At 31.4% G+C, this 12338-nt stretch overlaps 2 pseudogenes; one reads left to right on the top strand and one right to left on the bottom strand.

Moving 5' to 3' along the window:
* Positions 1–4835: 4835 nt before the first annotated feature.
* Positions 4836–8535, top strand: LOC120125211 (annotated as a pseudogene).
* LOC120125210 lies at positions 7858–11749 on the bottom strand (annotated as a pseudogene).
* Positions 11750–12338: the final 589 nt, after the last annotated feature.

The following is a 12338-nucleotide window of genomic DNA, read 5'->3' as shown; positions in this document are numbered from 1 at the left end:
TTTATACATCACATACATTCCAAAGCATAAATTAGTATATTACTAACGTCACAATCTAATAATAAAATTCATAAAAATTCTATTGATACTTATTCGATACTAAATACATTTCAAAACGTTAATGCTAACCAATAAAATGAATTCTTTTAGAATTCTTCTCAACATTTCCAATTTATTCAAAATAGTCATTTTCCATTTAACTTCAATTCAAATAATCCAAAAATATAATCAAGCATTCTAATCATACATTTAAACATTACTCTTAAACTTTTAATACATTTCCACTTCAATTCTAAAATTTTCATATTCTCACAACTTGCACTTCCCTTAAAGAATCATTATTTTGTATTAATCTACACACTGGAATTTAATTATGTTTATTCTATTTGAAATTATATTCGAATAAGAATCTAACCATATAAAGAACTCCTTCTTATTCAACTTGTAAAATATATTGTGAATTTTCCAATCCAATTTCTAGAATCTGTTTTGAGCAGAATTTGTTGACCTATCATCAATAAAAAAAATCATATCTTTCATTGTACACTTCAAAATTAATTCTTGTTTGTTTTAAACAAAACTAGATTGACATACAAACAAAAAGGTATAAAAATAACCTCCTAATCATTTTTATATAATTTATGGTGATTTTTCAAACTCACTGCCAGATTAAAAATCTAAATAGTTTTCATTGTTTTGCATCCTTAATTTCTTCATCAATTCTTACAACTTGCACTTTGGTCCTTAAACATTAACAAACTTCCAAATTGGTCCAATAACTTTCTAAAGCTTATATAATAATCCATTCATCAATTCTAACCTCAAAATTATTTTCCTATTTATTTCATCTTGGACGAAACTACCATAACATATCATAGTCAAACATTCATTAAATTTCATGATAATTACTAATTTCATGATAAATTATTAATTGACCCTTAAAATTTAAATATCTTTACCAATTTACCTTTGAATTTCATGATAATTGTTAAATTACCATGCTTTCATCATCCCTTACATCAGCATAGTCAAACATGAACAAAAAAATCATCATCTTCCAATTTTGCCCTTGTAATTTTCCAAAAATTACAATCTAGTCACTTAAATCCAACGATGCATATTTAACATGAAAAAATCAACTTAAATCAAATTATCCATATTAAATCCTTCAAATTTAAGTCATGGAAATGACATTATTAACCTTGCCTTATTATCCTTCAAAATATCTCAAAAATCTTATTCGATCCGATTATCCAATTTTTTCTTGAACTTTATCGCTTTATAGCTTTTAATTCAAAATCCGTACAAAAAATATGATTACACGAAAATGTCATTCTTGGGGGTAAACTATTCATTTACGGGACCAGATTACATAACTTTTTAAAATTACACTTTGGTCTCTAAACTTTTCCCAAGTTTATACTTTGGTCACAAAACTTACAAAAAATTCATTTTGGTCACTAGCTGAACTTTTGGGGAATTACATATGGGGCACTAAAATTTTGAAGCAAGGTCAGAAGTTTTAACCCTAGCGTTTTTGAATGGAGCAAACTGGGTTGGGAGGGTCACCCTCGCCTTTGTAGTACCCGATCTGGATTAGTCGGTTAATAGATCAGATATCAATAATTAATTCAAAAATTAAGATATAAATAATCAAAATAAATTGTGATTAAATTATTATAATTTTCTAAAAATATAAAGTAATTTTAAAATATATATTAATTTTATTTGTTTAAATTGTTAGTGAATTTTTAATAGTTTGGGGTGATTATTATGTAATATTTGTTCATAACTTTCTTAATCAATTACAACGCACATACATACTACAGACACAACTACTCGAACTCAAGATCTCTAGAGAAAATATTTTTTTCTTTTACCACCGAAGTCACTTAATGAGTTGAACTTGATCATGATTTTTTTTTTAAATATCATAGAGAATGATAATTTATATTAATGCCTTGGAAACTCATATAATATATTTTGGATGAACAACTTTTTATAAAGTCAATGGAGTCCATTAGAACTCTGGAAAATACCAAAGCATCAACAAAGTCAAAACTATGAACATACATGCTTTAAATCATGAAAGACAATGACATTTGCATGTGCAACACAAAGTTCGAAATGGCCTTAAATTTTGCCGATGCCTAGTCCCGCGAAGAAAGCATAAAAGGAGGAGAAAAAGCAAGCGGTGAGGGTTGGTGCTTCGACATGATTGCCTAGCGCAATATGCATTGCATATGGGATGGGCAAATGCAAAAAGTATTGATTAAAAAGAGAGAGCCTACGAAAATGGCAAAAATAGATAAGTAGAGTGAAACCGGAATGAGGGGGCTAGTTTCAATGCTTCATTGTGCTCCTCTTTGAGCGGTGCATATGCCCCGTACTGGTTTTAATGCACCTTGTCCCCACTCCTTTGAATCATTTTTGTTTGGAATTTATACGTTCTCATTGTTATGGAAAAATAGAGGTGGTTTTCCTAGGCTATAATTAATTTAATGTGATTTTTAACTTAAAATATTATCTTGTTCAATCTAAAACATTGTATAAATTTATAATATTTTCGGTTTAACCTAAAATGTTACATATCCAACCTTAAACATTATGCTATTCATGATAATATTTTTTTACAACCGGTTTCTACAATTTTTAACCTTATATTAACAAGTTGGATTTTAACTCTCCCAAAAAAATAAAGTTATACTTGTTTTTAGTATTTTACCTATTTTCAGTGGCATATCCAGAAACATTTTTTAGGGTGGATATATGTATTAATCACATAAATTTTTTATATGGGGTGGACATAATTACTAAAATATTTCACTAATTAAAGAAAACTTAAATTTTAAGATAAACATGTACTCACCATAACATAGGCGTGTATATGCAACTGCCTCTTTATAATTTAGGCGGAAAGCTACAAACAGTTGTTAAATGAACTGAAGAAGATGGTGGATAGTTAAAAAAATTCTAGAGAGTATGTGAGAGAGTCAAATTTTTCCAACCTTACATTGTGACTATCGATAGTTTTAATGTCAAACCTAAGATAATGATAACTATTTATAGATTAATAAGATAAATAGAGACAATTGTCGTACATTAAATTGGATTAGTCGACTACATGGTTCTATCAACGATCATATTACAAGACTATAATTGATAGGAAAATATAAAATTATTTTTTTTCAAAAATTAAGGATTTGATAGACGAAAATATTGCTTACAGAGGATATCCGGAAGTACCAACATTAACAAAGTTTAATACATTGTTTCATTTGATACTGTTCAACGAAGCTTATGGCTCCTGGTTATGGGTGATTAGTGCATGCATGCCATTCGCCCAACTCTTGTACGGGCCAGGAACATAACAAATCCCTAGTTCCCTACACCTGACCTAAGCTTATGGCTCCTGGTTATGGGTGATTAGTGCATGCATGCCATTCGCCCAACTCTTGTACGGGCCAGGAACATAACAAATCCCTAGTTCCCTACACCTGACCTAACCAAAAGGCATGACTGTTGTTGTCAACTTGTCATCAGGGCTTAAATTAAAATAATCGTAGGGACAAGACTACAATGAAAGTTTGGAAGGAATCAATTATAATAGTAATAAAATGAGAGTTGAGGTATATATAATCGTTATACTATTAATTTAAAAATTCAAATATTGAAATTTAAGTTTTTTAATTTTAAATTGACAAAAATTTTAAAAATATTTTAAAAAAATAAAATAAAAAAGCATATGTAATCTGTTCATTTTTAAATTAAAAGGAATCTAATTAATATTTAAGTTGAAAACATAGAGAGATTTAAAGTCAAATTTGTAGTTTAAAAATGAAGAAAAACCTAAAAACAGTTTGTCCTAAAAGTATTAGAGTTCAAAATCTTTTCACATTTTTACAATATTTAAAATATTATTATTTTAAATAGTAAAACTAATATTAAAAAATCAAAAAAAAATTTAAAGGACATATAATTAGGAATGTTTAAGAAAAGTCAACTTAATATATTGCTAAGAAAATGCGCTATCATAAATATTAATATATTTTTTAATATTTTCAGTAGAGCACTGCCTAAAATATTATTTTTTTATATCAAAAATATTAATATCAGAAATATTCATTTTAAGTAACGAAAATAATATTTTAGGTAAAAAATAACATTTTAAATAATACTCTATCAAAAATGTTAAAAAATATTAATATTTTTAATAATATTTTTTCTCGATCTTATATTAGATTAACACAGAACAAAAATACCCACGAATAATTAAGTCAACTTTAATCTATTTTCGTGAACTTTTAAAACACTGAACTTTTTCCCGACTTAGACCCAAAAAATTGATGGGGCATACAAAGTAGAGTACGACTTTAGTCCTCTGGTTTCTTCGTTACATGCAAAGCAAAGCTTTAATGAAAAAACTTTGAATGGATGTCCCATCAATAGCACCACTGACAAAATCTGAGTTAACCTTTGCTTTTTTTCAGTGGGGGACCTGCCGCATTTAGTTAATGCGTTATCACGATCTAAGATGGATTGAGCGATGATAGGAGGAAGACAGTCATATCTATAAAAAAAATTAGATTATTATATTTTATTGTCAAAATTTTTCCTATAATAAATTTTATTATTTTTAATGTAAGATTATATGTCTGTTATTTTATACAATTATAAAATTTAACAGTTCAATTACATAATTGAGAAAAATCACAAGTTAAATGATATAAATTATTCACCGTCTAAATTTTAGTGGTACCATATATAAGTTACCTAAAAAACAAGCTTTCACCATTAAATTTCGGCTTTAAGAAGGGACTAAATCAAGAAGCAAGAGCAAGCTTTTTCCAACATGGATTTAGAGAAAGTGTTTCATATGAGTGGAGGAGTAGGCAAAACTAGCTATGCCCAGAATTCGTCTCTCCAGGTTTGGCCTCCCCTTGTATTTTTCTCACCATTTTCTTCCATTTTCTTTGTGCTATAATCTCGACTGTTTTTTTTCCTGTACCAGAAAAAAGCTTCAGATATGGTGAAACACATAACCTTGGAAACAATACAACAACTTTACAACGAAGTTAATCCCAAGAGCCTTGGCATAGCTGATTTGGGGTGTTCTTCAGGACCCAACACCTTGTCACTCATCAAAGACATAGTTGAGCTGTCGAAGGAAGTAGCCGTAAAATGTTTCGACCCTTACCCGAATTTCGAGTTTTCCTAAATGATCTTCCCACAAATGACTTCAATTCGGTGTTTAAGTCCTTGCCTGATTTCCATAGGGACCTTAAGAAAGACAGAAATGGAAGGTGTCCGGCTGTTTTCATAGCAGGTTGCCCTGGTTCGTTTTATGGAAGGCTGTTTCCCAATAATTGCTTGCACTTCATATATTCTTCTTACAGCTTGCACTGGCTCTCCAAGGTTTGATTCTTTTTCTTTTCCCTTAAAAATCTAAAATTTATATATAAGACAACGTGAGATCGAATATTCTTTAAGTACTCACAATCTAAGTAATAGTAAAGGAACCTAAACCATAACTTGAATTATCAATATGCGTGCATGCCATGCAGGTACCTCCAGGGCTCTACGATGAGCATGGAAAGTCTATCAACAAAGGAGGCGTTTGCATATCAGAATCGAGCCCTCCAAGCGTGTCCCAAGCATACTGGAATCAATTCCAGGAGGATATTTCATTGTTCCTGAAATCACGATCGGAGGAGCTTGTCACAGGTGGAAGAATGGTGCTCATTACATTGGGAAGAATAGGCCAAGAACATGTCGATAGAGGAAACTCTTTCTTTTGGGAAATTCTCTCAAAATGTCTAGCCATATCAGTTTCACAGGTCCCTGATTTCTAACATCTCGATCATGTAGTTATAGGGATGGCAACGGTCACGTTGAATTTTTGACTCATCTGAATCCGATCCAAAAATTAAAGCCCTCCATATGCATCAGAATGGACGCAGGTTTAATAGGACTCCACCCAACTTGAAATCCGAATTGATATTTTTAGGTTAAAACTTGCACCCATCCTGATCTAAGCTATATATGTAATTTAATTTTAGGTATAAGGATCACTTTTGCCCATGTAGCATACCTAATTTATCATTTTCGTCACTGTCGTATTTTCGTATAAATTTAACCCTCAAAGTTGCTCAATTATATCATTCTATATCATACCCCTCACTTGAAACCTTAAATTGACACTTTTAAGTTAGAGATTAAGGTTTAGGGTTTAAAGGTTATGATGTTATGATTTAATATTTAGGGTTATTAATTTAGGGTTTTAAGTTGGGGATAAGGTATAGAATAAAGCAATTAAACAACTTGATGGCTAAATTGATGCGAAGATACGATAGGGACAAGAATGATAAATTGAGTCTACTACAGGAGTAAAAGTGACCCTTATACCTTAATTTTATTAGGTAAAATAAGGACCTAATTAAAGAAAAATAAAATAGATCGGGATATTTTTACAATTATCCCTAAAATATAAAGCATAATTATAATATGTTAGGTTTGGTCAAGTTTTTTACTCTAAATCCGATATTCAACCTACCACACCCTAAAAACCACAAAATCGACCCAAATTCAAATTTTTAAAATAAAAAATCCAACTCAATCAAGTCGAGTCGGGTTCAAAGTTGAAACTATCAGATCCAAATGAAATTACCATCCTTCATGCATGTAGGCACTCTTAAAAATTATCTAAATTTTTGGAGATTTTTTAAGAAATCATTTTTCGGCTTAATCTCGTTTAATGTTTTCACTAGCAAATTCCCAAAACATACACATATATTCCTTGTTGACATGTTCTATTTATTTGTTTTTGCAGGGAGAAATCGAAAAGGAAAAGCTCGAATGTTACGATGTTCATTTTTATGCAGCATCAAGAAATGAAATAGAAGATGAAGTGAGAAGAGAAGGTTCCTTCGAATTAGAAAGGATGGAGATGTTGGAGATCAAGAAACAAGTCAAAGGTGGGGACGGCTATAGCACAGGAGTGGCCATGACGGTGAGGGCAATCCAAGAATCCATGCTTTACCACCATTTTGGAGATGGGATAAACTTAGACACCTTGTTTAACAATTATGCGAAAATGGTGGACCAAGAAATGGCCAACCAACAAATTAACCCCATCACTTTTCTTCTGCTTCTTAAGAAATTATGAAATATTATCTTCTTATGTATTTCAAGCTTGAATTAAAACCCTTCATTCTTACCGTAGTTCTCAAGCAGAGATGCGTCAAGTTTTGATAATTGGCTTTATACATGTTTTAGTACCTGTACTATATTATTAAAAGTTTTAGTAACTGTACTATATTATTAATTTTGATATTTGAATAACTTTTTACTAGTTTTAAATATTTATACTATCGTTCTATTATCACATTATCAAATTGTATTTTTTTTAAATGTTACGGGTCTAATATCATTTGTTATATAAGTTAAAAAATCTCAAATTCTGAAAATTTAAAATATAAAAAGTTGTAAAAAAATCCTAAAAGTATAAAAAATTCATAAAAATATATTTTATGGATTTTTTAAATACAATTCTGATTATTTATTTCAAAAAAATAAAAAAAAATTAACATTTTTTTACATTTTTATGAAATTATTTAAACTTTCTGTTTTTTATAAAATATATATATTTTTTATTTTATTATACGTAACATTATATCACATCAATTTTTCTTTTTATATAAAACATGATAAAATAAAGATATACAAAATAATCATATGAAAATTTAATTCATCACTTTGCAAAATTTAACTCAGAACCCAACATAAATCAAAACTGATTCAAAACATTTTTCATAAAACTACTCTTAAAAATTATACCCCAAAAAAAAAAACTGTACCAAATGTGGTACGATGTTATAGTGCTCGAATTTACCCTCCATAGCCATAATATTTCAAAAGCCCTTCATCTTGCCGCCAATTCTCTTTTACTTCCACTTCAATCTGTATATAGAATTTTTTGTTTCATATTGATATGTCAGGCTACTACTAACCATGCTTGATCAAATCAATGGGATCAATGAATTTCCTTAATGCAGACATTTTAGTTACAATGACAGTGAAAATGCTGTTAATGACCGTGTTGAAGGGGAAAACAAATTGGGAAAATGGTTTTTAGACCTTCAAAGCAGAGATAATCCTTGCATTAACAATGACACTGGGAATCGAAAACAGGAGAAATGCAATCTAGTTTCGACTAGCCAATGATTGGGACTATGGCTTTAAAAATAAGGGTTAACATCCCTTTTCGGGGGGCCTTTTTTCAAAGGACAGTTGTGGGAACAGTCTTTAGATCTCCAAAGAAACAATACCTTGTAGAAAAAGTAAACCAGGCACATTGCACCATTTATAATTTAAGAGAAGCATAGTGATTTAAGTTCGCACCTCGAGGAAGACTTTCTTCTGTAGGAAATATTCTATTTCAAGCCGAGCAGTTGTTGCAAGTATTTTCAGAGCTTTCCCTCCCTTCAATAGTAAAGGAAACAAGGCATTCAAATGCAAGGCTTAGAATGTATGCATGCACATGTAAGTGTACATTATTTAGATGTTATATTTTAAATTAGTTGATTTGAAAATATCAAACACTGGTGAAATTTACTCTTTTTATTCAAACATATTCAACAAGCTCAAAAAACAATTGAAATGAATCAAGCAAATTGCAAAATGTCTGAAAAACACAGGATAATACCTACCTTTCCAATCAGGATGATTTTCTGGGAGTCTTTTTCAACAACAATTTCTACTTGTATGAATCTTTTGCATTTGGCCTTGTTTTGCAGTTCACCACATTTACCTGGAAAAAAAATGAAGATGAAATCCAGTTTGGTCAGGTACAGATGATGGATTGATGATTATATCTTTCTAGCAATCTTGATATCTATAGTCCGTACCTGACATGCATAAGGAACCTCGTTGTGATACTGCATAAATATCTTTTCTCTGATAATTTCAGCTACAAAGAACCTTTCTGGGTGTTCACTTACAATCTCCTGGAAATGCATAAACAACAAGCACTGTTCATATGAAGAAGCAGTTCATTTTTTAAGTCCCACCAAAAGTTGGGCCAAAATTTTCTTTTAAAGGGAGGCAACAATTAGCACGATGCCAAATAAAATCCTAGGTTATTGACATAAGTGCAACTTTGAAATCATATCATATCCCTAATTTATATGAGTTAGAAGCTTAACTGAATGCCCTTTCAAAACTATGCTCACAATATGTTTCCCTTTCAACTAGTCCAGAACATCAACAATCCTCATTATTGCTTAACAGGGTTCAAGTATACAACACAACTGTAATCTAGCACCACTTGAGTCTGGGTACATTTGTAGTAAACTAAGTTCAATATAAGCAAAACAAAGGTATCTAAATCAATTGCTACTGTTTGCTTTGAAAGATATTAGATAAAGCTTAATTCCATAACATGATTTCTCATTTTAGTAATAAATAAATTCAAATTTTGACAAGATTAAGGTAACATTCCTGATAACAAGAAATACCACCATTTTCCATTCTCAAAGATAAGCTGGTGAGGAATAGAAAAGCAGATATATCTGTTGAGTTTCTACATGCCTTTGGATAGTAAGGTGGCCAGTAGGAAGTTTTGACAGGATCCAATCTTTGACATCTTCTATCCCATGCACATACTTTGCACTCACAGGTATGACCTCGTCGACATCAGTAAATTTCTCATACCACTGCAAGGCATAAGATTTCTATTTAGGAACTCGACCTTGAAGGCAAAGACCAATTCACAGAGCCACTAATGCTAAAATGCAGGACATAAGGAATCAACTTAACAATATAATGAGTGAAAGTTGAACTCGCATGCTAGGTGGTGATAACAATGTGGGGAAGTCAAGTCACTGCTCCAAATATTTTGAGCGCACCTCTGAAAACTATGGTTAAGGGTCTAAGCAACATTTATGACAATGTTGGACTAATCATGTCTTCTTTGTTTCATTTAATGCAACATAAATTCCAAAAAAAAAACTAGACTACAACAAGAAAAACTAAATAGATAATTATTAATGCATATTACATGGTAGTTCAATTGCAAGGAACACAGCCTTTTGAGACAAGGTAAAACAAATACCCTAATCATTGGAATGAAAATTGGCCAGGACAGCCATGGCTTTCAGTCTTTATTCTACATCTGCCAACAGACAGTTAATACAAAAGTTCATTTATTTCTCAACAAACCACAAGTGACATTGACAAATGTGCATCTTAAATTTTAAGAAAATTCAACACGAAAGCACATACAAAACTCGGCAGAACCTTACCTCAAGTTTTTTTGCTATTTCACCGAGTTTTATCAGATCTTTCTTATTCAAAACCAGTAGTGTGGGCAGTGTACACTTGAGATCTTCTACGCCTTCTTCTAACACATCATTGATCTAGATGTAAGAAACTGAACTTAGAAAAAGGTAGAATGTTTAACAAAGAATGTAAAAACCATGAAGCATACATTTTCAGGCACTTTACACGCATCAACAAAAACAAGTACACAATCAGCATTTAAGGCAGCACTTCGGACATTCTTCATCGTCATAGAATCCAATTTGTGCATTTTCTTCTTCATAACACCTGGAGTATCATACAGTATCATCTGCAAGTAATGCTCGGGATCATATATATTAGAAATGGAACATGATTGCCCAAACTCATCAAGGAAGTAGACAAAAAAATTGCTACAAGCATACAATACCAAAAAATATGACCAAAAGCATGGCAAACAATAGTTATAACAAAAGAACTAATCTTCAAACCTGATACTCTGGGCCTGAACATATACCAAGAACTCGATGCCTGGTGGTTTGGGGTTTATCCGTGACTATAGACAACTTCTGACCTATCATTTGATTAGCAAGTGTGCTCTTTCCAACATTGGGTTTTCCCAGAACAGCAACATACCCTGTATTTGACACGCCATCAAGATATAAAACAGACATAGATAACTTAATCTTTGACGAGTTCTTAGATCAACAAAAGGAGTTCAGCTTAATCCGTAAAAATTCAAGCCGTTCTCACTCTTACCATCTTTTGAACTATGGTACTTTTTGCATTTTGGATAAAGAGATGAAAGAGGAGAACGTGTTTTTCGACTGTAAAACAATATGCTTTTAAATAACGAAAGCTAGATTTTACTTTCGTATCTACAAGGAGGAAAGAATAACGATATCCTTTTTGAAAGACTTAATAAAAAGAAACAGAGAATTAAACAACAACAAAAAGAGGAACAATGAGCTAAGGTTGCGAACCGCTGCGATGGTTAGTTGGAGAGGAAAAATCAAGCTCTTCCAACTCGTAATCGTCAAGCAAAGCCATGTTCCTATCTGGCTTTTCGCTCAAAGACGAATCGTCACCGCTTATTTCTTCTTCTAGTTCTTGTGAATCTTCAATGAATTATCTCTTTCAAGTTTCAAGTACTTGTTGGATGAAATATATACTGGAAATCTTGTTCGGATTCCAGCTCCTGGAACTGGCTTTTCGAGCTTGGGGTCTGAACCGCGATTTTCTGTGACGATTTCGAACGTTGTGAGGGAAAATAGAAGGCTTACTATCTCTGGCCGTTAAGAAACAGTCTTTGGCTAACGCCGTATAAATGTGCATAGCGATTAGCTCCATTACCGCCGCCCGTGTCTTGCTGCTGTTCTCTCCGCTTGTTGATAGGCAGCTTAACTGGAACTGGTTCAGCATTTTCGCGATTTTAGGCAATTGGATAATCTTGAATTTTGATTATATTCGCATGGACAAAACGCAGCATTTTGGACCAAAAAATGTTTTAAATAGGGTAAATTATATAAATGATCGTTGAATTTTGTGTAAATTTATTTACTATCGCTGATATTTTAAAAATAAAGATTCGGTCACTAACGTTATCAATTTATAACTATAAATTTGACACTAAATGCTAATATGGAGTGTTAATCTGATTGACCTGGCACATTTCGGCCACGCGGGATAGTAATTTTGATTGACATTTGATTTTTTTAAAGAGGACCTTAGTTTTTAGAGAAACCCTAATTTACACATTTTAAAATCAAATTCTCTTTTATAATTGTAGATAAAATTTTCTTAAGAAGAAAAAAAAAGTTCTTGATGCGATGATAAAAACAATAAGGATGGGTACAGTATATATACACGAAATAAACATACAAAACATTAATGAAGAAAGATCATTTTTACCTTGAGAGTGGTTCCAATTTTTATAAAATCTTAGCTGAATATAATCATTCAACCGTCTACCAATTTATATAATAATTTATTTTTTATACTCTCACGTCGGTTATTCGTTTTAAGATTTATGTTTAAAAGTA

The sequence above is a fragment of the Hibiscus syriacus genome, unplaced genomic scaffold, assembly GCF_006381635.1.
Source record: "Hibiscus syriacus cultivar Baekdansim isolate YM2019G1 unplaced genomic scaffold, ASM638163v2 tig00110430_pilon, whole genome shotgun sequence".
Lineage (NCBI taxonomy): Eukaryota > Viridiplantae > Streptophyta > Magnoliopsida > Malvales > Malvaceae > Hibiscus > Hibiscus syriacus.
The sequence above is the reverse complement of the archived record's forward strand: the minus strand, read 5'-3'. Positions and strand labels throughout refer to the sequence as shown.